The following is a 19,999-nucleotide window of genomic DNA, read 5'->3' on the forward strand; positions in this document are numbered from 1 at the left end:
TGGAGCAGCCCTCGCTTACGGCCATACCGCGCTGAGAGCGCCCGATCTCGTCTGATCTCGGAAGCTAAGCAGCGTCGGGCCTGCTTAGTACTTGGATGGGAGACCGCCTGGGAATACCAGGTGCTGTAAGCTTTTGCCTTTTCTTCACTATTTATATAATATGCTGGCTTTTAGAAAGACGTGTTTTACCGCTCTATTTATTACAATCATTTAAATGTATTATAGAGTTTTAAGTGTTTTACATGTTTTTTAGGCCATTTTATTACTCTTAACATTTTAAGTGAGTGTGTGTCTTTAAAAAATGGATGGTTGGCCTGCCATGTGACTAGACACATGACAGGAAGCAGGAAGTACAACTGTATAAGAGAGCAGCATGACAAACAAAGGACAGTCACCAAACTGTTGGATTGAGGAGTTGCTAATTTTAGAGCTCACCTTTCCATTCACCACCTGCAAACTTTGGATTACACTTTCTGTGGATTGTATATACACCGGTGGACACTCATATTGGACTTATCAACACACTGGGATTCTTGGACTGTTTTTAGGGTATGGACAAATGAACTGTATTCTTTTAACAGCGTTTACCTCGTTTTATCGTGTTGTTTTAAAGTCTTTTATGTGAACCTTGTAAATAAACCAAATCTATTTAAACCAATCTTCTTTTATGTCTCATTCTTTTAACCACTAGTCATCTCTCACAGTTAAATCTGATCCCATTTTAGTCTTGTAACTCGGCTGATAAGGCCGATTGTTACACTTGGATGGGAGACCGCCTGGGAATACCAGGTGCTGTAAGCTTTTGCCTTTTCTTCACTATTTATATAATATGCTGGCTTTTACGGAGGCTGATCTTTAAATAGCCCACTTTTTGGAGCAGCCCTCGCTTACGGCCATACCGCGCTGAGAGCGCCCGATCTCGTCTGATCTCGGAAGCTAAGCAGCGTCGGGCCTGCTTAGTACTTGGATGGGAGACCGCCTGGGAATACCAGGTGCTGTAAGCTTTTGCCTTTTCTTCACTATTTATATAATATGCTGGCTTTTAGAAAGACGTGTTTTACCGCTCTATTTATTACAATCATTTAAATGTATTATAGAGTTTTAAGTGTTTTACATGTTTTTTAGGCCATTTTTTTACTCTTAACATTTTAAGTGAGTGTGTGTCTTTAAAAAATGGATGGTTGGCCTGCCATGTGACTAGACACATGGCAGGAAGCAGGAAGTACAACTGTATAAGAGAGCAGCATGACAAACAAAGGACAGTCACCAAACTGTTGGATTGAGGAGTTGCTAATTTTAGAGCTCACCTTTCCATTCACCACCTGCAAACTTTGGATTACACTTTCTGTGGATTGTATATACACCGGTGGACACTCACATTGGACTTATCAACACACTGGGATTCTTGGACTGTTTTTAGGGTATGGACAAATGAACTGTATTCTTTTAACAGCGTTTACCTCGTTTTATCGTGTTGTTTTAAAGTCTTTTATGTGAACCTTGTAAATAAACCAAATCTATTTAAACCAATCTTCTTTTATGTCTCATTCTTTTAACCACTAGTCATCTCTCACAGTTAAATCTGATCCCATTTTAGTCTTGTAACTCGGCTGATAAGGCCGATTGTTACACTTGGATGGGAGACCGCCTGGGAATACCAGGTGCTGTAAGCTTTTGCCTTTTCTTCACTATTTATATAATATGCTGGCTTTTACGGAGGCTGATCTTTAAATAGCCCACTTTTTGGAGCAGCCCTCGCTTACGGCCATACCGCGCTGAGAGCGCCCGATCTCGTCTGATCTCGGAAGCTAAGCAGCGTCGGGCCTGCTTAGTACTTGGATGGGAGACCGCCTGGGAATACCAGGTGCTGTAAGCTTTTGCCTTTTCTTCACTATTTATATAATATGCTGGCTTTTAGAAAGACGTGTTTTACCGCTCTATTTATTACAATCATTTAAATGTATTATAGAGTTTTAAGTGTTTTACATGTTTTTTAGGCCATTTTATTACTCTTAACATTTTAAGTGAGTGTGTGTCTTTAAAAAATGGATGGTTGGCCTGCCATGTGACTAGACACATGACAGGAAGCAGGAAGTACAACTGTATAAGAGAGCAGCATGACAAACAAAGGACAGTCACCAAACTGTTGGATTGAGGAGTTGCTAATTTTAGAGCTCACCTTTCCATTCACCACCTGCAAACTTTGGATTACACTTTCTGTGGATTGTATATACACCGGTGGACACTCACATTGGACTTATCAACACACTGGGATTCTTGGACTGTTTTTAGGGTATGGACAAATGAACTGTATTCTTTTAACAGCGTTTACCTCGTTTTATCGTGTTGTTTTAAAGTCTTTTATGTGAACCTTGTAAATAAACCAAATCTATTTAAACCAATCTTCTTTTATGTCTCATTCTTTTAACCACTAGTCATCTCTCACAGTTAAATCTGATCCCATTTTAGTCTTGTAACTCGGCTGATAAGGCCGATTGTTACACTTGGATGGGAGACCGCCTGGGAATACCAGGTGCTGTAAGCTTTTGCCTTTTCTTCACTATTTATATAATATGCTGGCTTTTACGGAGGCTGATCTTTAAATAGCCCACTTTTTGGAGCAGCCCTCGCTTACGGCCATACCGCGCTGAGAGCGCCCGATCTCGTCTGATCTCGGAAGCTAAGCAGCGTCGGGCCTGCTTAGTACTTGGATGGGAGACCGCCTGGGAATACCAGGTGCTGTAAGCTTTTGCCTTTTCTTCACTATTTATATAATATGCTGGCTTTTACGGAGGCTGATCTTTAAATAGCCCACTTTTTGGAGCAGCCCTCGCTTACGGCCATACCGCGCTGAGAGCGCCCGATCTCGTCTGATCTCGGAAGCTAAGCAGCGTCGGGCCTGCTTAGTACTTGGATGGTAGACCGCCTGGGAATACCAGGTGCTGTAAGCTTTTGCCTTTTCTTCACTATTTATATAATATGCTGGCTTTTACGGAGGCTGATTTTTAAATAGCCCACTTTTTGGAGCAGCCCTCGCTTACGGCCATACCGCGCTGAGAGCGCCCGATCTCGTCTGATCTCGGAAGCTAAGCAGCGTCGGGCCTGCTTAGTACTTGGATGGGAGACCGCCTGGGAATACCAGGTGCTGTAAGCTTTTGCCTTTTCTTCACTATTTATATAATATGCTGGCTTTTAGAAAGACGTGTTTTACCGCTCTATTTATTACAATCATTTAAATGTATTATAGAGTTTTAAGTGTTTTACATGTTTTTTAGGCCATTTTATTACTCTTAACATTTTAAGTGAGTGTGTGTCTTTAAAAAATGGATGGTTGGCCTGCCATGTGACTAGACACATGACAGGAAGCAGGAAGTACAACTGTATAAGAGAGCAGCATGACAAACAAAGGACAGTCACCAAACTGTTGGATTGAGGAGTTGCTAATTTTAGAGCTCACCTTTCCATTCACCACCTGCAAACTTTGGATTACACTTTCTGTGGATTGTATATACACCGGTGGACACTCACATTGGACTTATCAACACACTGGGATTCTTGGACTGTTTTTAGGGTATGGACAAATGAACTGTATTCTTTTAACAGCGTTTACCTCGTTTTATCGTGTTGTTTTAAAGTCTTTTATGTGAACCTTGTAAATAAACCAAATCTATTTAAACCAATCTTCTTTTATGTCTCATTCTTTTAACCACTAGTCATCTCTCACAGTTAAATCTGACCCCATTTTAGTCTTGTAACTCGGCTGATAAGGCCGATTGTTACACTTGGATGGGAGACCGCCTGGGATTACCAGGTGCTGTAAGCTTTTGCCTTTTCTTCACTATTTATATAATATGCTGGCTTTTACGGAGGCTGATCTTTAAATAGCCCACTTTTTGGAGCAGCCCTCGCTTACGGCCATACCGCGCTGAGAGCGCCCGATCTCGTCTGATCTCGGAAGCTAAGCAGCGTCGGGCCTGCTTAGTACTTGGATGGGAGACCGCCTGGGAATACCAGGTGCTGTAAGCTTTTGCCTTTTCTTCACTATTTATATAATATGCTGGCTTTTACGGAGGCTGATCTTTAAATAGCCCACTTTTTGGAGCATCCCTCGCTTACGGCCATACCGCGCTGAGAGCGCCCGATCTCGTCTGATCTCGGAAGCTAAGCAGCGTCGGGCCTGCTTAGTACTTGGATGGGAGACCGCCTGGGAATACCAGGTGCTGTAAGCTTTTGCCTTTTCTTCACTATTTATATAATATGCTGGCTTTTAGAAAGACGTGTTTTACCGCTCTATTTATTACAATCATTTAAATGTATTATAGAGTTTTAAGTGTTTTACATGTTTTTTAGGCCATTTTATTACTCTTAACATTTTAAGTGAGTGTGTGTCTTTAAAAAATGGATGGTTGGCCTGCCATGTGACTAGACACATGACAGGAAGCAGGAAGTACAACTGTATAAGAGAGCAGCATGACAAACAAAGGACAGTCACCAAACTGTTGGATTGAGGAGTTGCTAATTTTAGAGCTCACCTTTCCATTCACCACCTGCAAACTTTGGATTACACTTTCTGTGGATTGTATATACACCGGTGGACACTCACATTGGACTTATCAACACACTGGGATTCTTGGACTGTTTTTAGGGTATGGACAAATGAATTGTATTCTTTTAACAGCGTTTACCTCGTTTTATCGTGTTGTTTTAAAGTCTTTTATGTGAACCTTGTAAATAAACCAAATCTATTTAAACCAATCTTCTTTTATGTCTCATTCTTTTAACCACTAGTCATCTCTCACAGTTAAATCTGACCCCATTTTAGTCTTGTAACTCGGCTGATAAGGCCGATTGTTACACTTGGATGGGAGACCGCCTGGGAATACCAGGTGCTGTAAGCTTTTGCCTTTTCTTCACTATTTATATAATATGCTGGCTTTTACGGAGGCTGATCTTTAAATAGCCCACTTTTTGGAGCAGCCCTCGCTTACGGCCATACCGCGCTGAGAGCGCCCGATCTCGTCTGATCTCGGAAGCTAAGCAGCGTCGGGCCTGCTTAGTACTTGGATGGGAGACCGCCTGGGAATACCAGGTGCTGTAAGCTTTTTCCTTTTCTCCACTATTTATATAATATGCTGGCTTTTACGGAGGCTGATCTTTAAATAGCCCACTTTTTGGAGCAGCCCTCGCTTACGGCCATACCGCGCTGAGAGCGCCCGATCTCGTCTGATCTCGGAAGCTAAGCAGCGTCGGGCCTGCTTAGTACTTGGATGGGAGACCGCCTGGGAATACCAGGTGCTGTAAGCTTTTGCCTTTTCTTCACTATTTATATAATATGCTGGCTTTTAGAAAGACGTGTTTTACCGCTCTATTTATTACAATCATTTAAATGTATTATAGAGTTTTAAGTGTTTTACATGTTTTTTAGGCCATTTTATTACTCTTAACATTTTAAGTGAGTGTGTGTCTTTAAAAAATGGATGGTTGGCCTGCCATGTGACTAGACACATGACAGGAAGCAGGAAGTACAACTGTATAAGAGAGCAGCATGACAAACAAAGGACAGTCACCAAACTGTTGGATTGAGGAGTTGCTAATTTTAGAGCTCACCTTTCCATTCACCACCTGCAAACTTTGGATTACACTTTCTGTGGATTGTATATACACCGGTGGACACTCACATTGGACTTATCAACACACTGGGATTCTTGGACTGTTTTTAGGGTATGGACAAATGAACTGTATTCTTTTAACAGCGTTTACCTCGTTTTATCGTGTTGTTTTAAAGTCTTTTATGTGAACCTTGTAAATAAACCAAATCTATTTAAACCAATCTTCTTTTATGTCTCATTCTTTTAACCACTAGTCATCTCTCACAGTTAAATCTGACCCCATTTTAGTCTTGTAACTCGGCTGATAAGGCCGATTGTTACACTTGGATGGGAGACCGCCTGGGAATACCAGGTGCTGTAAGCTTTTGCCTTTTCTTCACTATTTATATAATATGCTGGCTTTTACGGAGGCTGATCTTTAAATAGCCCACTTTTTGGAGCAGCCCTCGCTTACGGCCATACCGCGCTGAGAGCGCCCGATCTCGTCTGATCTCGGAAGCTAAGCAGCGTCGGACCTGCTTAGTACTTGGATGGGAGACCGCCTGGGAATACCAGGTGCTGTAAGCTTTTGCCTTTTCTTCACTATTTATATAATATGCTGGCTTTTACGGAGGCTGATCTTTAAATAGCCCACTTTTTGGAGCAGCCCTCGCTTACGGCCATACCGCGCTGAGAGCGCCCGATCTCGTCTGATCTCGGAAGCTAAGCAGCGTCGGGCCTGCTTAGTACTTGGATGGGAGACCGCCTGGGAATACCAGGTGCTGTAAGCTTTTGCCTTTTCTTCACTATTTATATAATATGCTGGCTTTTAGAAAGACGTGTTTTACCGCTCTATTTATTACAATCATTTAAATGTATTATAGAGTTTTAAGTGTTTTACATGTTTTTTAGGCCATTTTATTACTCTTAACATTTTAAGTGAGTGTGTGTCTTTAAAAATGGATGGTTGGCCTGCCATGTGACTAGACACATGACAGGAAGCAGGAAGTACAACTGTATAAGAGAGCAGCATGACAAACAAAGGACAGTCACCAAACTGTTGGATTGAGGAGTTGCTAATTTTAGAGCTCACCTTTCCATTCACCACCTGCAAACTTTGGATTACACTTTCTGTGGATTGTATATACACCGGTGGACACTCACATTGGACTTATCAACACACTGGGATTCTTGGACTGTTTTTAGGGTATGGACAAATGAACTGTATTCTTTTAACAGCGTTTACCTCGTTTTATCGTGTTGTTTTAAAGTCTTTTATGTGAACCTTGTAAATAAACCAAATCTATTTAAACCAATCTTCTTTTATGTCTCATTCTTTTAACCACTAGTCATCTCTCACAGTTAAATCTGACCCCATTTTAGTCTTGTAACTCGGCTGATAAGGCCGATTGTTACACTTGGATGGGAGACCGCCTGGGAATACCAGGTGCTGTAAGCTTTTGCCTTTTCTTCACTATTTATATAATATGCTGGCTTTTACGGAGGCTGATCTTTAAATAGCCCACTTTTTGGAGCAGCCCTCGCTTACGGCCATACCGCGCTGAGAGCGCCCGATCTCGTCTGATCTCGGAAGCTAAGCAGCGTCTGGCCTGCTTAGTACTTGGCTGGGAGACCGCCTGGGAATACCAGGTGCTGTAAGCTTTTGCCTTTTCTTCACTATTTATATAATATGCTGGCTTTTACGGAGGCTGATCTTTAAATAGCCCACTTTTTGGAGCAGCCCTCGCTTACGGCCATACCGCGCTGAGAGCGCCCGATCTCGTCTGATCTCGGAAGCTAAGCAGCGTCGGGCCTGCTTAGTACTTGGATGGGAGACCGCCTGGGAATACCAGGTGCTGTAAGCTTTTGCCTTTTCTTCACTATTTATATAATATGCTGGCTTTTAGAAAGACGTGTTTTACCGCTCTATTTATTACAATCATTTAAATGTATTATAGAGTTTTAAGTGTTTTACATGTTTTTTAGGCCATTTTATTACTCTTAACATTTTAAGTGAGTGTGTGTCTTTAAAAAATGGATGGTTGGCCTGCCATGTGACTAGACACATGACAGGAAGCAGGAAGTACAACTGTATAAGAGAGCAGCATGACAAACAAAGGACAGTCACCAAACTGTTGGATTGAGGAGTTGCTAATTTTAGAGCTCACCTTTCCATTCACCACCTGCAAACTTTGGATTACACTTTCTGTGGATTGTATATACACCGGTGGACACTCACATTGGACTTATCAACACACTGGGATTCTTGGACTGTTTTTAGGGTATGGACAAATGAACTGTATTCTTTTAACAGCGTTTACCTCGTTTTATCGTGTTGTTTTAAAGTCTTTTATGTGAACCTTGTAAATAAACCAAATCTATTTAAACCAATCTTCTTTTATGTCTCATTCTTTTAACCACTAGTCATCTCTCACAGTTAAATCTGATCCCATTTTAGTCTTGTAACTCGGCTGATAAGGCCGATTGTTACACTTGGATGGGAGACCGCCTGGGAATACCAGGTGCTGTAAGCTTTTGCCTTTTCTTCACTATTTATATAATATGCTGGCTTTTACGGAGGCTGATCTTTAAATAGCCCACTTTTTGGAGCAGCCCTCGCTTACGGCCATACCGCGCTGAGAGCGCCCGATCTCGTCTGATCTCGGAAGCTAAGCAGCGTCGGGCCTGCTTAGTACTTGGATGGGAGACCGCCTGGGAATACCAGGTGCTGTAAGCTTTTGCCTTTTCTTCACTATTTATATAATATGCTGGCTTTTACGGAGGCTGATCTTTAAATAGCCCACTTTTTGGAGCAGCCCTCGCTTACGGCCATACCGCGCTGAGAGCGCCCGATCTCGTCTGATCTCGGAAGCTAAGCAGCGTCGGGCCTGCTTAGTACTTGGATGGTAGACCGCCTGGGAATACCAGGTGCTGTAAGCTTTTGCCTTTTCTTCACTATTTATATAATATGCTGGCTTTTACGGAGGCTGATTTTTAAATAGCCCACTTTTTGGAGCAGCCCTCGCTTACGGCCATACCGCGCTGAGAGCGCCCGATCTCGTCTGATCTCGGAAGCTAAGCAGCGTCGGGCCTGCTTAGTACTTGGATGGGAGACCGCCTGGGAATACCAGGTGCTGTAAGCTTTTGCCTTTTCTTCACTATTTATATAATATGCTGGCTTTTAGAAAGACGTGTTTTACCGCTCTATTTATTACAATCATTTAAATGTATTATAGAGTTTTAAGTGTTTTACATGTTTTTTAGGCCATTTTATTACTCTTAACATTTTAAGTGAGTGTGTGTCTTTAAAAAATGGATGGTTGGCCTGCCATGTGACTAGACACATGACAGGAAGCAGGAAGTACAACTGTATAAGAGAGCAGCATGACAAACAAAGGACAGTCACCAAACTGTTGGATTGAGGAGTTGCTAATTTTAGAGCTCACCTTTCCATTCACCACCTGCAAACTTTGGATTACACTTTCTGTGGATTGTATATACACCGGTGGACACTCACATTGGACTTATCAACACACTGGGATTCTTGGACTGTTTTTAGGGTATGGACAAATGAACTGTATTCTTTTAACAGCGTTTACCTCGTTTTATCGTGTTGTTTTAAAGTCTTTTATGTGAACCTTGTAAATAAACCAAATCTATTTAAACCAATCTTCTTTTATGTCTCATTCTTTTAACCACTAGTCATCTCTCACAGTTAAATCTGACCCCATTTTAGTCTTGTAACTCGGCTGATAAGGCCGATTGTTACACTTGGATGGGAGACCGCCTGGGATTACCAGGTGCTGTAAGCTTTTGCCTTTTCTTCACTATTTATATAATATGCTGGCTTTTACGGAGGCTGATCTTTAAATAGCCCACTTTTTGGAGCAGCCCTCGCTTACGGCCATACCGCGCTGAGAGCGCCCGATCTCGTCTGATCTCGGAAGCTAAGCAGCGTCGGGCCTGCTTAGTACTTGGATGGGAGACCGCCTGGGAATACCAGGTGCTGTAAGCTTTTGCCTTTTCTTCACTATTTATATAATATGCTGGCTTTTACGGAGGCTGATCTTTAAATAGCCCACTTTTTGGAGCATCCCTCGCTTACGGCCATACCGCGCTGAGAGCGCCCGATCTCGTCTGATCTCGGAAGCTAAGCAGCGTCGGGCCTGCTTAGTACTTGGATGGGAGACCGCCTGGGAATACCAGGTGCTGTAAGCTTTTGCCTTTTCTTCACTATTTATATAATATGCTGGCTTTTAGAAAGACGTGTTTTACCGCTCTATTTATTACAATCATTTAAATGTATTATAGAGTTTTAAGTGTTTTACATGTTTTTTAGGCCATTTTATTACTCTTAACATTTTAAGTGAGTGTGTGTCTTTAAAAAATGGATGGTTGGCCTGCCATGTGACTAGACACATGACAGGAAGCAGGAAGTACAACTGTATAAGAGAGCAGCATGACAAACAAAGGACAGTCACCAAACTGTTGGATTGAGGAGTTGCTAATTTTAGAGCTCACCTTTCCATTCACCACCTGCAAACTTTGGATTACACTTTCTGTGGATTGTATATACACCGGTGGACACTCACATTGGACTTATCAACACACTGGGATTCTTGGACTGTTTTTAGGGTATGGACAAATGAATTGTATTCTTTTAACAGCGTTTACCTCGTTTTATCGTGTTGTTTTAAAGTCTTTTATGTGAACCTTGTAAATAAACCAAATCTATTTAAACCAATCTTCTTTTATGTCTCATTCTTTTAACCACTAGTCATCTCTCACAGTTAAATCTGACCCCATTTTAGTCTTGTAACTCGGCTGATAAGGCCGATTGTTACACTTGGATGGGAGACCGCCTGGGAATACCAGGTGCTGTAAGCTTTTGCCTTTTCTTCACTATTTATATAATATGCTGGCTTTTACGGAGGCTGATCTTTAAATAGCCCACTTTTTGGAGCAGCCCTCGCTTACGGCCATACCGCGCTGAGAGCGCCCGATCTCGTCTGATCTCGGAAGCTAAGCAGCGTCGGGCCTGCTTAGTACTTGGATGGGAGACCGCCTGGGAATACCAGGTGCTGTAAGCTTTTTCCTTTTCTCCACTATTTATATAATATGCTGGCTTTTACGGAGGCTGATCTTTAAATAGCCCACTTTTTGGAGCAGCCCTCGCTTACGGCCATACCGCGCTGAGAGCGCCCGATCTCGTCTGATCTCGGAAGCTAAGCAGCGTCGGGCCTGCTTAGTACTTGGATGGGAGACCGCCTGGGAATACCAGGTGCTGTAAGCTTTTGCCTTTTCTTCACTATTTATATAATATGCTGGCTTTTAGAAAGACGTGTTTTACCGCTCTATTTATTACAATCATTTAAATGTATTATAGAGTTTTAAGTGTTTTACATGTTTTTTAGGCCATTTTATTACTCTTAACATTTTAAGTGAGTGTGTGTCTTTAAAAAATGGATGGTTGGCCTGCCATGTGACTAGACACATGACAGGAAGCAGGAAGTACAACTGTATAAGAGAGCAGCATGACAAACAAAGGACAGTCACCAAACTGTTGGATTGAGGAGTTGCTAATTTTAGAGCTCACCTTTCCATTCACCACCTGCAAACTTTGGATTACACTTTCTGTGGATTGTATATACACCGGTGGACACTCACATTGGACTTATCAACACACTGGGATTCTTGGACTGTTTTTAGGGTATGGACAAATGAACTGTATTCTTTTAACAGCGTTTACCTCGTTTTATCGTGTTGTTTTAAAGTCTTTTATGTGAACCTTGTAAATAAACCAAATCTATTTAAACCAATCTTCTTTTATGTCTCATTCTTTTAACCACTAGTCATCTCTCACAGTTAAATCTGACCCCATTTTAGTCTTGTAACTCGGCTGATAAGGCCGATTGTTACACTTGGATGGGAGACCGCCTGGGAATACCAGGTGCTGTAAGCTTTTGCCTTTTCTTCACTATTTATATAATATGCTGGCTTTTACGGAGGCTGATCTTTAAATAGCCCACTTTTTGGAGCAGCCCTCGCTTACGGCCATACCGCGCTGAGAGCGCCCGATCTCGTCTGATCTCGGAAGCTAAGCAGCGTCGGACCTGCTTAGTACTTGGATGGGAGACCGCCTGGGAATACCAGGTGCTGTAAGCTTTTGCCTTTTCTTCACTATTTATATAATATGCTGGCTTTTACGGAGGCTGATCTTTAAATAGCCCACTTTTTGGAGCAGCCCTCGCTTACGGCCATACCGCGCTGAGAGCGCCCGATCTCGTCTGATCTCGGAAGCTAAGCAGCGTCGGGCCTGCTTAGTACTTGGATGGGAGACCGCCTGGGAATACCAGGTGCTGTAAGCTTTTGCCTTTTCTTCACTATTTATATAATATGCTGGCTTTTAGAAAGACGTGTTTTACCGCTCTATTTATTACAATCATTTAAATGTATTATAGAGTTTTAAGTGTTTTACATGTTTTTTAGGCCATTTTATTACTCTTAACATTTTAAGTGAGTGTGTGTCTTTAAAAATGGATGGTTGGCCTGCCATGTGACTAGACACATGACAGGAAGCAGGAAGTACAACTGTATAAGAGAGCAGCATGACAAACAAAGGACAGTCACCAAACTGTTGGATTGAGGAGTTGCTAATTTTAGAGCTCACCTTTCCATTCACCACCTGCAAACTTTGGATTACACTTTCTGTGGATTGTATATACACCGGTGGACACTCACATTGGACTTATCAACACACTGGGATTCTTGGACTGTTTTTAGGGTATGGACAAATGAACTGTATTCTTTTAACAGCGTTTACCTCGTTTTATCGTGTTGTTTTAAAGTCTTTTATGTGAACCTTGTAAATAAACCAAATCTATTTAAACCAATCTTCTTTTATGTCTCATTCTTTTAACCACTAGTCATCTCTCACAGTTAAATCTGACCCCATTTTAGTCTTGTAACTCGGCTGATAAGGCCGATTGTTACACTTGGATGGGAGACCGCCTGGGAATACCAGGTGCTGTAAGCTTTTGCCTTTTCTTCACTATTTATATAATATGCTGGCTTTTACGGAGGCTGATCTTTAAATAGCCCACTTTTTGGAGCAGCCCTCGCTTACGGCCATACCGCGCTGAGAGCGCCCGATCTCGTCTGATCTCGGAAGCTAAGCAGCGTCTGGCCTGCTTAGTACTTGGCTGGGAGACCGCCTGGGAATACCAGGTGCTGTAAGCTTTTGCCTTTTCTTCACTATTTATATAATATGCTGGCTTTTACGGAGGCTGATCTTTAAATAGCCCACTTTTTGGAGCAGCCCTCGCTTACGGCCATACCGCGCTGAGAGCGCCCGATCTCGTCTGATCTCGGAAGCTAAGCAGCGTCGGGCCTGCTTAGTACTTGGATGGGAGACCGCCTGGGAATACCAGGTGCTGTAAGCTTTTGCCTTTTCTTCACTATTTATATAATATGCTGGCTTTTAGAAAGACGTGTTTTACCGCTCTATTTATTACAATCATTTAAATGTATTATAGAGTTTTAAGTGTTTTACATGTTTTTTAGGCCATTTTATTACTCTTAACATTTTAAGTGAGTGTGTGTCTTTAAAAAATGGATGGTTGGCCTGCCATGTGACTAGACACATGACAGGAAGCAGGAAGTACAACTGTATAAGAGAGCAGCATGACAAACAAAGGACAGTCACCAAACTGTTGGATTGAGGAGTTGCTAATTTTAGAGCTCACCTTTCCATTCACCACCTGCAAACTTTGGATTACACTTTCTGTGGATTGTATATACACCGGTGGACACTCACATTGGACTTATCAACACACTGGGATTCTTGGACTGTTTTTAGGGTATGGACAAATGAACTGTATTCTTTTAACAGCGTTTACCTCGTTTTATCGTGTTGTTTTAAAGTCTTTTATGTGAACCTTGTAAATAAACCAAATCTATTTAAACCAATCTTCTTTTATGTCTCATTCTTTTAACCACTAGTCATCTCTCACAGTTAAATCTGATCCCATTTTAGTCTTGTAACTCGGCTGATAAGGCCGATTGTTACACTTGGATGGGAGACCGCCTGGGAATACCAGGTGCTGTAAGCTTTTGCCTTTTCTTCACTATTTATATAATATGCTGGCTTTTACGGAGGCTGATCTTTAAATAGCCCACTTTTTGGAGCAGCCCTCGCTTACGGCCATACCGCGCTGAGAGCGCCCGATCTCGTCTGATCTCGGAAGCTAAGCAGCGTCGGGCCTGCTTAGTACTTGGATGGGAGACCGCCTGGGAATACCAGTTGCTGTAAGCTTTTGCCTTTTCTTCACTATTTATATAATATGCTGGCTTTTAGAAAGACGTGTTTTACCGCTCTATTTATTACAATCATTTAAATGTATTATAGAGTTTTAAGTGTTTTACATGTTTTTTAGGCCATTTTATTACTCTTAACATTTTAAGTGAGTGTGTGTCTTTAAAAAATGGATGGTTGGCCTGCCATGTGACTAGACACATGACAGGAAGCAGGAAGTACAACTGTATAAGAGAGCAGCATGACAAACAAAGGACAGTCACCAAACTGTTGGATTGAGGAGTTGCTAATTTTAGAGCTCACCTTTCCATTCACCACCTGCAAACTTTGGATTACACTTTCTGTGGATTGTATATACACCGGTGGACACTCACATTGGACTTATCAACACACTGGGATTCTTGGACTGTTTTTAGGGTATGTACAAATGAACTGTATTCTTTTAACAGCGTTTACCTCGTTTTATCGTGTTGTTTTAAAGTCTTTTATGTGAACCTTGTAAATAAACCAAATCTATTTAAACCAATCTTCTTTTATGTCTCATTCTTTTAACCACTAGTCATCTCTCACAGTTAAATCTGACCCCATTTTAGTCTTGTAACTCGGCTGATAAGGCCGATTGTTACACTTGGATGGGAGACCGCCTGGGAATACCAGGTGCTGTAAGCTTTTGCCTTTTCTTCACTATTTATATAATATGCTGGCTTTTACGGAGGCTGATCTTTAAATAGCCCACTTTTTGGAGCAGCCCTCGCTTACGGCCATACCGCGCTGAGAGCGCCCGATCTCGTCTGATCTCGGAAGCTAAGCAGCGTCGGACCTGCTTAGTACTTGGATGGGAGACCGCCTGGGAATACCAGGTGCTGTAAGCTTTTGCCTTTTCTTCACTATTTATATAATATGCTGGCTTTTACGGAGGCTGATCTTTAAATAGCCCACTTTTTGGAGCAGCCCTCGCTTACGGCCATACCGCGCTGAGAGCGCCCGATCTCGTCTGATCTCGGAAGCTAAGCAGCGTCGGGCCTGCTTAGTACTTGGATGGGAGACCGCCTGGGAATACCAGGTGCTGTAAGCTTTTGCCTTTTCTTCACTATTTATATAATATGCTGGCTTTTAGAAAGACGTGTTTTACCGCTCTATTTATTACAATCATTTAAATGTATTATAGAGTTTTAAGTGTTTTACATGTTTTTTAGGCCATTTTATTACTCTTAACATTTTAAGTGAGTGTGTGTCTTTAAAAAATGGATGGTTGGCCTGCCATGTGACTAGACACATGACAGGAAGCAGGAAGTACAACTGTATAAGAGAGCAGCATGACAAACAAAGGACAGTCACCAAACTGTTGGATTGAGGAGTTGCTAATTTTAGAGCTCACCTTTCCATTCACCACCTGCAAACTTTGGATTACACTTTCTGTGGATTGTATATACACCGGTGGACACTCACATTGGACTTATCAACACACTGGGATTCTTGGACTGTTTTTAGGGTATGGACAAATGAACTGTATGCTTTTAACAGCGTTTACCTCGTTTTATCGTGTTGTTTTAAAGTCTTTTATGTGAACCTTGTAAATAAACCAAATCTATTTAAACCAATCTTCTTTTATGTCTCATTCTTTTAACCACTAGTCATCTCTCACAGTTAAATCTGACCCCATTTTAGTCTTGTAACTCGGCTGATAAGGCCGATTGTTACACTTGGATGGGAGACCGCCTGGGAATACCAGGTGCTGTAAGCTTTTGCCTTTTCTTCACTATTTATATAATATGCTGGCTTTTACGGAGGCTGATCTTTAAATAGCCCACTTTTTGGAGCAGCCCTCGCTTACGGCCATACCGCGCTGAGAGCGCCCGATCTCGTCTGATCTCGGAAGCTAAGCAGCGTCGGGCCTGCTTAGTACTTGGATGGGAGACCGCCTGGGAATACCAGGTGCTGTAAGCTTTTGCCTTTTCTTCACTATTTATATAATATGCTGGCTTTTACGGAGGCTGATCTTTAAATAGCCCACTTTTTGGAGCAACCCTCGCTTACGGCCATACCGCGCTGAGAGCGCCCGATCTCGTCTGATCTCGGAAGCTAAGCAGCGTCGGGCCTGCTTAGTACTTGGATGGGAGACCGCCTGGGAATACCAGGTGCTGTAAGCTTTTGCCTTTTCTTCACTATTTATATAATATGCTGGCTTTTAGAAAGACGTGTTTTACCGCTCTATTTATTACAATCATTTAAATGTATTATAGAGTTTTAAGTGTTTTACATGTTTTTTAGGCCATTTTATTACTCTTAACATTTTAAGTGAGTGTGTGTCTTTAAAAAATGGATGGTTGGCCTGCCATGTGACTAGACACATGACAGGAAGCAGGAAGTACAACTGTATAAGAGAGCAGCATGACAAACAAAGGACAGTCACCAAACTGTTGGATTGAGGAGTTGCTAATTTTAGAGCTCACCTTTCCATTCACCACCTGCAAACTTTGGATTACACTTTCTGTGGATTGTATATACACCGGTGGACACTCACATTGGACTTATCAACACACTGGGATTCTTGGACTGTTTTTAGGGTATGGACAAATGAACTGTATTCTTTTAACAGCGTTTACCTCGTTTTATCGTGTTGTTTTAAAGTCTTTTATGTGAACCTTGTAAATAAACCAAATCTATTTAAACCAATCTTCTTTTATGTCTCATTCTTTTAACCACTAGTCATCTCTCACAGTTAAATCTGATCCCATTTTAGTCTTGTAACTCGGCTGATAAGGCCGATTGTTACACTTGGATGGGAGACCGCCTGGGAATACCAGGTGCTGTAAGCTTTTGCCTTTTCTTCACTATTTATATAATATGCTGGCTTTTACGGAGGCTGATCTTTAAATAGCCCACTTTTTGGAGCAGCCCTCGCTTACGGCCATACCGCGCTGAGAGCGCCCGATCTCGTCTGATCTCGGAAGCTAAGCAGCGTCGGGCCTGCTTAGTACTTGGATGGGAGACCGCCTGGGAATACCAGTTGCTGTAAGCTTTTGCCTTTTCTTCACTATTTATATAATATGCTGGCTTTTAGAAAGACGTGTTTTACCGCTCTATTTATTACAATCATTTAAATGTATTATAGAGTTTTAAGTGTTTTACATGTTTTTTAGGCCATTTTATTACTCTTAACATTTTAAGTGAGTGTGTGTCTTTAAAAATGGATGGTTGGCCTGCCATGTGACTAGACACATGACAGGAAGCAGGAAGTACAACTGTATAAGAGAGCAGCATGACAAACAAAGGACAGTCACCAAACTGTTGGATTGAGGAGTTGCTAATTTTAGAGCTCACCTTTCCATTCACCACCTGCAAACTTTGGATTACACTTTCTGTGGATTGTATATACACCGGTGGACACTCACATTGGACTTATCAACACACTGGGATTCTTGGACTGTTTTTAGGGTATGGACAAATGAACTGTATTCTTTTAACAGCGTTTACCTCGTTTTATCGTGTTGTTTTAAAGTCTTTTATGTGAACCTTGTAAATAAACCAAATCTATTTAAACCAATCTTCTTTTATGTCTCATTCTTTTAACCACTAGTCATCTCTCACAGTTAAATCTGACCCCATTTTAGTCTTGTAACTCGGCTGATAAGGCCGATTGTTACACTTGGATGGGAGACCGCCTGGGAATACCAGGTGCTGTAAGCTTTTGCCTTTTCTTCACTATTTATATAATATGCTGGCTTTTACGGAGGCTGATCTTTAAATAGCCCACTTTTTGGAGCAGCCCTCGCTTACGGACATACCGCGCTGAGAGCGCCCGATCTCGTCTGATCTCGGAAGCTAAGCAGCGTCGGGCCTGCTTAGTACTTGGATGGGAGACCGCCTGGGAATACCAGGTGCTGTAAGCTTTTGCCTTTTCTTCACTATTTATATAATATGCTGGCTTTTACGGAGGCTGATCTTTAAATAGCCCACTTTTTGGAGCAGCCCTTGCTTACGGCCATACCGCGCTGAGAGCGCCCGATCTCGTCTGATCTCGGAAGCTAAGCAGCGTCGGGCCTGCTTAGTACTTGGATGGGAGACCGCCTGGGAATACCAGGTGCTGTAAGCTTTTGCCTTTTCTTCACTATTTATATAATATGCTGGCTTTTAGAAAGACGTGTTTTACCGCTCTATTTATTACAATCATTTAAATGTATTATAGAGTTTTAAGTGTTTTACATGTTTTTTAGGCCATTTTATTACTCTTAACATTTTAAGTGAGTGTGTGTCTTTAAAAAATGGATGGTTGGCCTGCCATGTGACTAGACACATGACAGGAAGCAGGAAGTACAACTGTATAAGAGAGCAGCATGACAAACAAAGGACAGTCACCAAACTGTTGGATTGAGGAGTTGCTAATTTTAGAGCTCACCTTTCCATTCACCACCTGCAAACTTTGGATTACACTTTCTGTGGATTGTATATACACCGGTGGACACTCACATTGGACTTATCAACACACTGGGATTCTTGGACTGTTTTTAGGGTATGGACAAATGAACTGTATTCTTTTAACAGCGTTTACCTCGTTTTATCGTGTTGTTTTAAAGTCTTTTATGTGAACCTTGTAAATAAACCAAATCTATTTAAACCAATCTTCTTTTATGTCTCATTCTTTTAACCACTAGTCATCTCTCACAGTTAAATCTGACCCCATTTTAGTCTTGTAACTCGGCTGATAAGGCCGATTGTTACACTTGGATGGGAGACCGCCTGGGAATACCAGGTGCTGTAAGCTTTTGCCTTTTCTTCACTATTTATATAATATGCTGGCTTTTACGGAGGCTGATCTTTAAATAGCCCACTTTTTGGAGCAGCCCTCGCTTACGGCCATACCGCGCTGAGAGCGCCCGATCTCGTCTGATCTCGGAAGCTAAGCAGCGTCGGGCCTGCTTAGTACTTGGATGGGAGACCGCCTGGGAATACCAGGTACTGTAAGCTTTTGCCTTTTCTTCACTATTTATATAATATGCTGGCTTTTACGGAGGCTGATCTTTAAATAGCCCACTTTTTGGAGCAGCCCTCGCTTACGGCCATACCGCGCTGAGAGCGCCCGATCTCGTCTGATCTCGGAAGCTAAGCAGCGTCGGGCCTGCTTAGTACTTGGATGGGAGACCGCCTGGGAATACCAGGTGCTGTAAGCTTTTGCCTTTTCTTCACTATTTATATAATATGCTGGCTTTTAGAAAGACGTGTTTTACCGCTCTATTTATTACAATCATTTAAATGTATTATAGAGTTTTAAGTGTTTTACATGTTTTTTAGGCCATTTTATTACTCTTAACATTTTAAGTGAGTGTGTGTCTTTAAAAATGGATGGTTGGCCTGCCATGTGACTAGACACATGACAGGAAGCAGGAAGTACAACTGTATAAGAGAGCAGCATGACAAACAAAGGACAGTCACCAAACTGTTGGATTGAGGAGTTGCTAATTTTAGAGCTCACCTTTCCATTCACCACCTGCAAACTTTGGATTACACTTTCTGTGGATTGTATATACACCGGTGGACACTCACATTGGACTTATCAACACACTGGGATTCTTGGACTGTTTTTAGGGTATGGACAAATGAACTGTATTCTTTTAACAGCGTTTACCTCGTTTTATCGTGTTGTTTTAAAGTCTTTTATGTGAACCTTGTAAATAAATCAAATCTATTTAAACCAATCTTCTTTTATGTCTCATTCTTTTAACCACTAGTCATCTCTCACAGTTAAATCTGACCCCATTTTAGTCTTGTAACTCGGCTGATAAGGCCGATTGTTACACTTGGATGGGAGACCGCCTGGGAATACCAGGTGCTGTAAGCTTTTGCCTTTTCTTCACTATTTATATAATATGCTGGCTTTTACGGAGGCTGATCTTTAAATAGCCCACTTTTTGGAGCAGCCCTCGCTTACGGCCATACCGCGCTGAGAGCGCCCGATCTCGTCTGATCTCGGAAGCTAAGCAGCGTCGGGCCTGCTTAGTACTTGGCTGGGAGACCGCCTGGGAATACCAGGTGCTGTAAGCTTTTGCCTTTTCTTCACTATTTATATAATATGCTGGCTTTTACGGAGGCTGATCTT

The 19,999-nt window shown here is 42.0% G+C and overlaps 36 non-coding genes across 36 annotated transcripts; all 36 read left to right on the top strand.

The window, feature by feature from the left end:
- The first annotated feature begins 13 nt into the window (after positions 1–13).
- Positions 14–132, top strand: LOC141302996 (5S ribosomal RNA). Its single transcript, XR_012342980.1, has one exon. It is a non-coding gene; the product is annotated as a 5S ribosomal RNA (ribosomal RNA).
- A 753-nt stretch (positions 133–885) lies between these two features.
- LOC141302997 (5S ribosomal RNA) lies at positions 886–1,004 on the top strand. Its single transcript, XR_012342981.1, has one exon. It is a non-coding gene; the product is annotated as a 5S ribosomal RNA (ribosomal RNA).
- A 753-nt stretch (positions 1,005–1,757) lies between these two features.
- Positions 1,758–1,876, top strand: LOC141302998 (5S ribosomal RNA). Its single transcript, XR_012342983.1, has one exon. It is a non-coding gene; the product is annotated as a 5S ribosomal RNA (ribosomal RNA).
- A 753-nt stretch (positions 1,877–2,629) lies between these two features.
- Positions 2,630–2,748, top strand: LOC141302999 (5S ribosomal RNA). Its single transcript, XR_012342984.1, has one exon. It is a non-coding gene; the product is annotated as a 5S ribosomal RNA (ribosomal RNA).
- Positions 2,749–2,832: 84 nt separating this feature from the next.
- LOC141303350 (5S ribosomal RNA) lies at positions 2,833–2,951 on the top strand. Its single transcript, XR_012343331.1, has one exon. It is a non-coding gene; the product is annotated as a 5S ribosomal RNA (ribosomal RNA).
- An 84-nt stretch (positions 2,952–3,035) lies between these two features.
- LOC141303000 (5S ribosomal RNA) lies at positions 3,036–3,154 on the top strand. The gene has a single exon (XR_012342985.1). It is a non-coding gene; the product is annotated as a 5S ribosomal RNA (ribosomal RNA).
- A 753-nt stretch (positions 3,155–3,907) lies between these two features.
- LOC141303002 (5S ribosomal RNA) lies at positions 3,908–4,026 on the top strand. Its single transcript, XR_012342987.1, has one exon. It is a non-coding gene; the product is annotated as a 5S ribosomal RNA (ribosomal RNA).
- Positions 4,027–4,110: 84 nt separating this feature from the next.
- LOC141303004 (5S ribosomal RNA) lies at positions 4,111–4,229 on the top strand. Its single transcript, XR_012342988.1, has one exon. It is a non-coding gene; the product is annotated as a 5S ribosomal RNA (ribosomal RNA).
- Positions 4,230–4,982: 753 nt separating this feature from the next.
- Positions 4,983–5,101, top strand: LOC141303005 (5S ribosomal RNA). Its single transcript, XR_012342989.1, has one exon. It is a non-coding gene; the product is annotated as a 5S ribosomal RNA (ribosomal RNA).
- Positions 5,102–5,185: 84 nt separating this feature from the next.
- On the top strand, positions 5,186–5,304 carry LOC141303006 (5S ribosomal RNA). Its single transcript, XR_012342990.1, has one exon. It is a non-coding gene; the product is annotated as a 5S ribosomal RNA (ribosomal RNA).
- Positions 5,305–6,057: 753 nt separating this feature from the next.
- LOC141303286 (5S ribosomal RNA) lies at positions 6,058–6,176 on the top strand. The gene has a single exon (XR_012343267.1). It is a non-coding gene; the product is annotated as a 5S ribosomal RNA (ribosomal RNA).
- An 84-nt stretch (positions 6,177–6,260) lies between these two features.
- On the top strand, positions 6,261–6,379 carry LOC141303007 (5S ribosomal RNA). The gene has a single exon (XR_012342991.1). It is a non-coding gene; the product is annotated as a 5S ribosomal RNA (ribosomal RNA).
- A 752-nt stretch (positions 6,380–7,131) lies between these two features.
- LOC141303596 (5S ribosomal RNA) lies at positions 7,132–7,250 on the top strand. The gene has a single exon (XR_012343575.1). It is a non-coding gene; the product is annotated as a 5S ribosomal RNA (ribosomal RNA).
- An 84-nt stretch (positions 7,251–7,334) lies between these two features.
- On the top strand, positions 7,335–7,453 carry LOC141303008 (5S ribosomal RNA). Its single transcript, XR_012342992.1, has one exon. It is a non-coding gene; the product is annotated as a 5S ribosomal RNA (ribosomal RNA).
- A 753-nt stretch (positions 7,454–8,206) lies between these two features.
- LOC141303009 (5S ribosomal RNA) lies at positions 8,207–8,325 on the top strand. The gene has a single exon (XR_012342994.1). It is a non-coding gene; the product is annotated as a 5S ribosomal RNA (ribosomal RNA).
- An 84-nt stretch (positions 8,326–8,409) lies between these two features.
- Positions 8,410–8,528, top strand: LOC141303351 (5S ribosomal RNA). The gene has a single exon (XR_012343332.1). It is a non-coding gene; the product is annotated as a 5S ribosomal RNA (ribosomal RNA).
- Positions 8,529–8,612: 84 nt separating this feature from the next.
- Positions 8,613–8,731, top strand: LOC141303010 (5S ribosomal RNA). The gene has a single exon (XR_012342995.1). It is a non-coding gene; the product is annotated as a 5S ribosomal RNA (ribosomal RNA).
- A 753-nt stretch (positions 8,732–9,484) lies between these two features.
- LOC141303011 (5S ribosomal RNA) lies at positions 9,485–9,603 on the top strand. Its single transcript, XR_012342996.1, has one exon. It is a non-coding gene; the product is annotated as a 5S ribosomal RNA (ribosomal RNA).
- An 84-nt stretch (positions 9,604–9,687) lies between these two features.
- Positions 9,688–9,806, top strand: LOC141303012 (5S ribosomal RNA). Its single transcript, XR_012342997.1, has one exon. It is a non-coding gene; the product is annotated as a 5S ribosomal RNA (ribosomal RNA).
- A 753-nt stretch (positions 9,807–10,559) lies between these two features.
- LOC141303015 (5S ribosomal RNA) lies at positions 10,560–10,678 on the top strand. Its single transcript, XR_012342999.1, has one exon. It is a non-coding gene; the product is annotated as a 5S ribosomal RNA (ribosomal RNA).
- An 84-nt stretch (positions 10,679–10,762) lies between these two features.
- Positions 10,763–10,881, top strand: LOC141303016 (5S ribosomal RNA). The gene has a single exon (XR_012343000.1). It is a non-coding gene; the product is annotated as a 5S ribosomal RNA (ribosomal RNA).
- Positions 10,882–11,634: 753 nt separating this feature from the next.
- Positions 11,635–11,753, top strand: LOC141303287 (5S ribosomal RNA). Its single transcript, XR_012343269.1, has one exon. It is a non-coding gene; the product is annotated as a 5S ribosomal RNA (ribosomal RNA).
- An 84-nt stretch (positions 11,754–11,837) lies between these two features.
- On the top strand, positions 11,838–11,956 carry LOC141303017 (5S ribosomal RNA). The gene has a single exon (XR_012343001.1). It is a non-coding gene; the product is annotated as a 5S ribosomal RNA (ribosomal RNA).
- Positions 11,957–12,708: 752 nt separating this feature from the next.
- LOC141303597 (5S ribosomal RNA) lies at positions 12,709–12,827 on the top strand. The gene has a single exon (XR_012343577.1). It is a non-coding gene; the product is annotated as a 5S ribosomal RNA (ribosomal RNA).
- Positions 12,828–12,911: 84 nt separating this feature from the next.
- On the top strand, positions 12,912–13,030 carry LOC141303018 (5S ribosomal RNA). The gene has a single exon (XR_012343002.1). It is a non-coding gene; the product is annotated as a 5S ribosomal RNA (ribosomal RNA).
- A 753-nt stretch (positions 13,031–13,783) lies between these two features.
- Positions 13,784–13,902, top strand: LOC141303516 (5S ribosomal RNA). The gene has a single exon (XR_012343496.1). It is a non-coding gene; the product is annotated as a 5S ribosomal RNA (ribosomal RNA).
- A 753-nt stretch (positions 13,903–14,655) lies between these two features.
- LOC141303288 (5S ribosomal RNA) lies at positions 14,656–14,774 on the top strand. The gene has a single exon (XR_012343270.1). It is a non-coding gene; the product is annotated as a 5S ribosomal RNA (ribosomal RNA).
- Positions 14,775–14,858: 84 nt separating this feature from the next.
- LOC141303019 (5S ribosomal RNA) lies at positions 14,859–14,977 on the top strand. Its single transcript, XR_012343003.1, has one exon. It is a non-coding gene; the product is annotated as a 5S ribosomal RNA (ribosomal RNA).
- Positions 14,978–15,730: 753 nt separating this feature from the next.
- Positions 15,731–15,849, top strand: LOC141303020 (5S ribosomal RNA). Its single transcript, XR_012343005.1, has one exon. It is a non-coding gene; the product is annotated as a 5S ribosomal RNA (ribosomal RNA).
- Positions 15,850–15,933: 84 nt separating this feature from the next.
- Positions 15,934–16,052, top strand: LOC141303021 (5S ribosomal RNA). The gene has a single exon (XR_012343006.1). It is a non-coding gene; the product is annotated as a 5S ribosomal RNA (ribosomal RNA).
- Positions 16,053–16,805: 753 nt separating this feature from the next.
- Positions 16,806–16,924, top strand: LOC141303517 (5S ribosomal RNA). Its single transcript, XR_012343497.1, has one exon. It is a non-coding gene; the product is annotated as a 5S ribosomal RNA (ribosomal RNA).
- A 752-nt stretch (positions 16,925–17,676) lies between these two features.
- LOC141303501 (5S ribosomal RNA) lies at positions 17,677–17,795 on the top strand. The gene has a single exon (XR_012343482.1). It is a non-coding gene; the product is annotated as a 5S ribosomal RNA (ribosomal RNA).
- An 84-nt stretch (positions 17,796–17,879) lies between these two features.
- On the top strand, positions 17,880–17,998 carry LOC141303022 (5S ribosomal RNA). Its single transcript, XR_012343007.1, has one exon. It is a non-coding gene; the product is annotated as a 5S ribosomal RNA (ribosomal RNA).
- A 753-nt stretch (positions 17,999–18,751) lies between these two features.
- On the top strand, positions 18,752–18,870 carry LOC141303326 (5S ribosomal RNA). Its single transcript, XR_012343307.1, has one exon. It is a non-coding gene; the product is annotated as a 5S ribosomal RNA (ribosomal RNA).
- An 84-nt stretch (positions 18,871–18,954) lies between these two features.
- LOC141303023 (5S ribosomal RNA) lies at positions 18,955–19,073 on the top strand. The gene has a single exon (XR_012343008.1). It is a non-coding gene; the product is annotated as a 5S ribosomal RNA (ribosomal RNA).
- Positions 19,074–19,825: 752 nt separating this feature from the next.
- On the top strand, positions 19,826–19,944 carry LOC141303157 (5S ribosomal RNA). Its single transcript, XR_012343141.1, has one exon. It is a non-coding gene; the product is annotated as a 5S ribosomal RNA (ribosomal RNA).
- The last annotated feature ends 55 nt before the right edge of the window (positions 19,945–19,999 follow it).

This window comes from Garra rufa, unplaced genomic scaffold (genome assembly GCF_049309525.1).
Source record: "Garra rufa unplaced genomic scaffold, GarRuf1.0 hap1_unplaced_001, whole genome shotgun sequence".
Taxonomy (NCBI): Eukaryota; Metazoa; Chordata; class Actinopteri; order Cypriniformes; family Cyprinidae; genus Garra; species Garra rufa.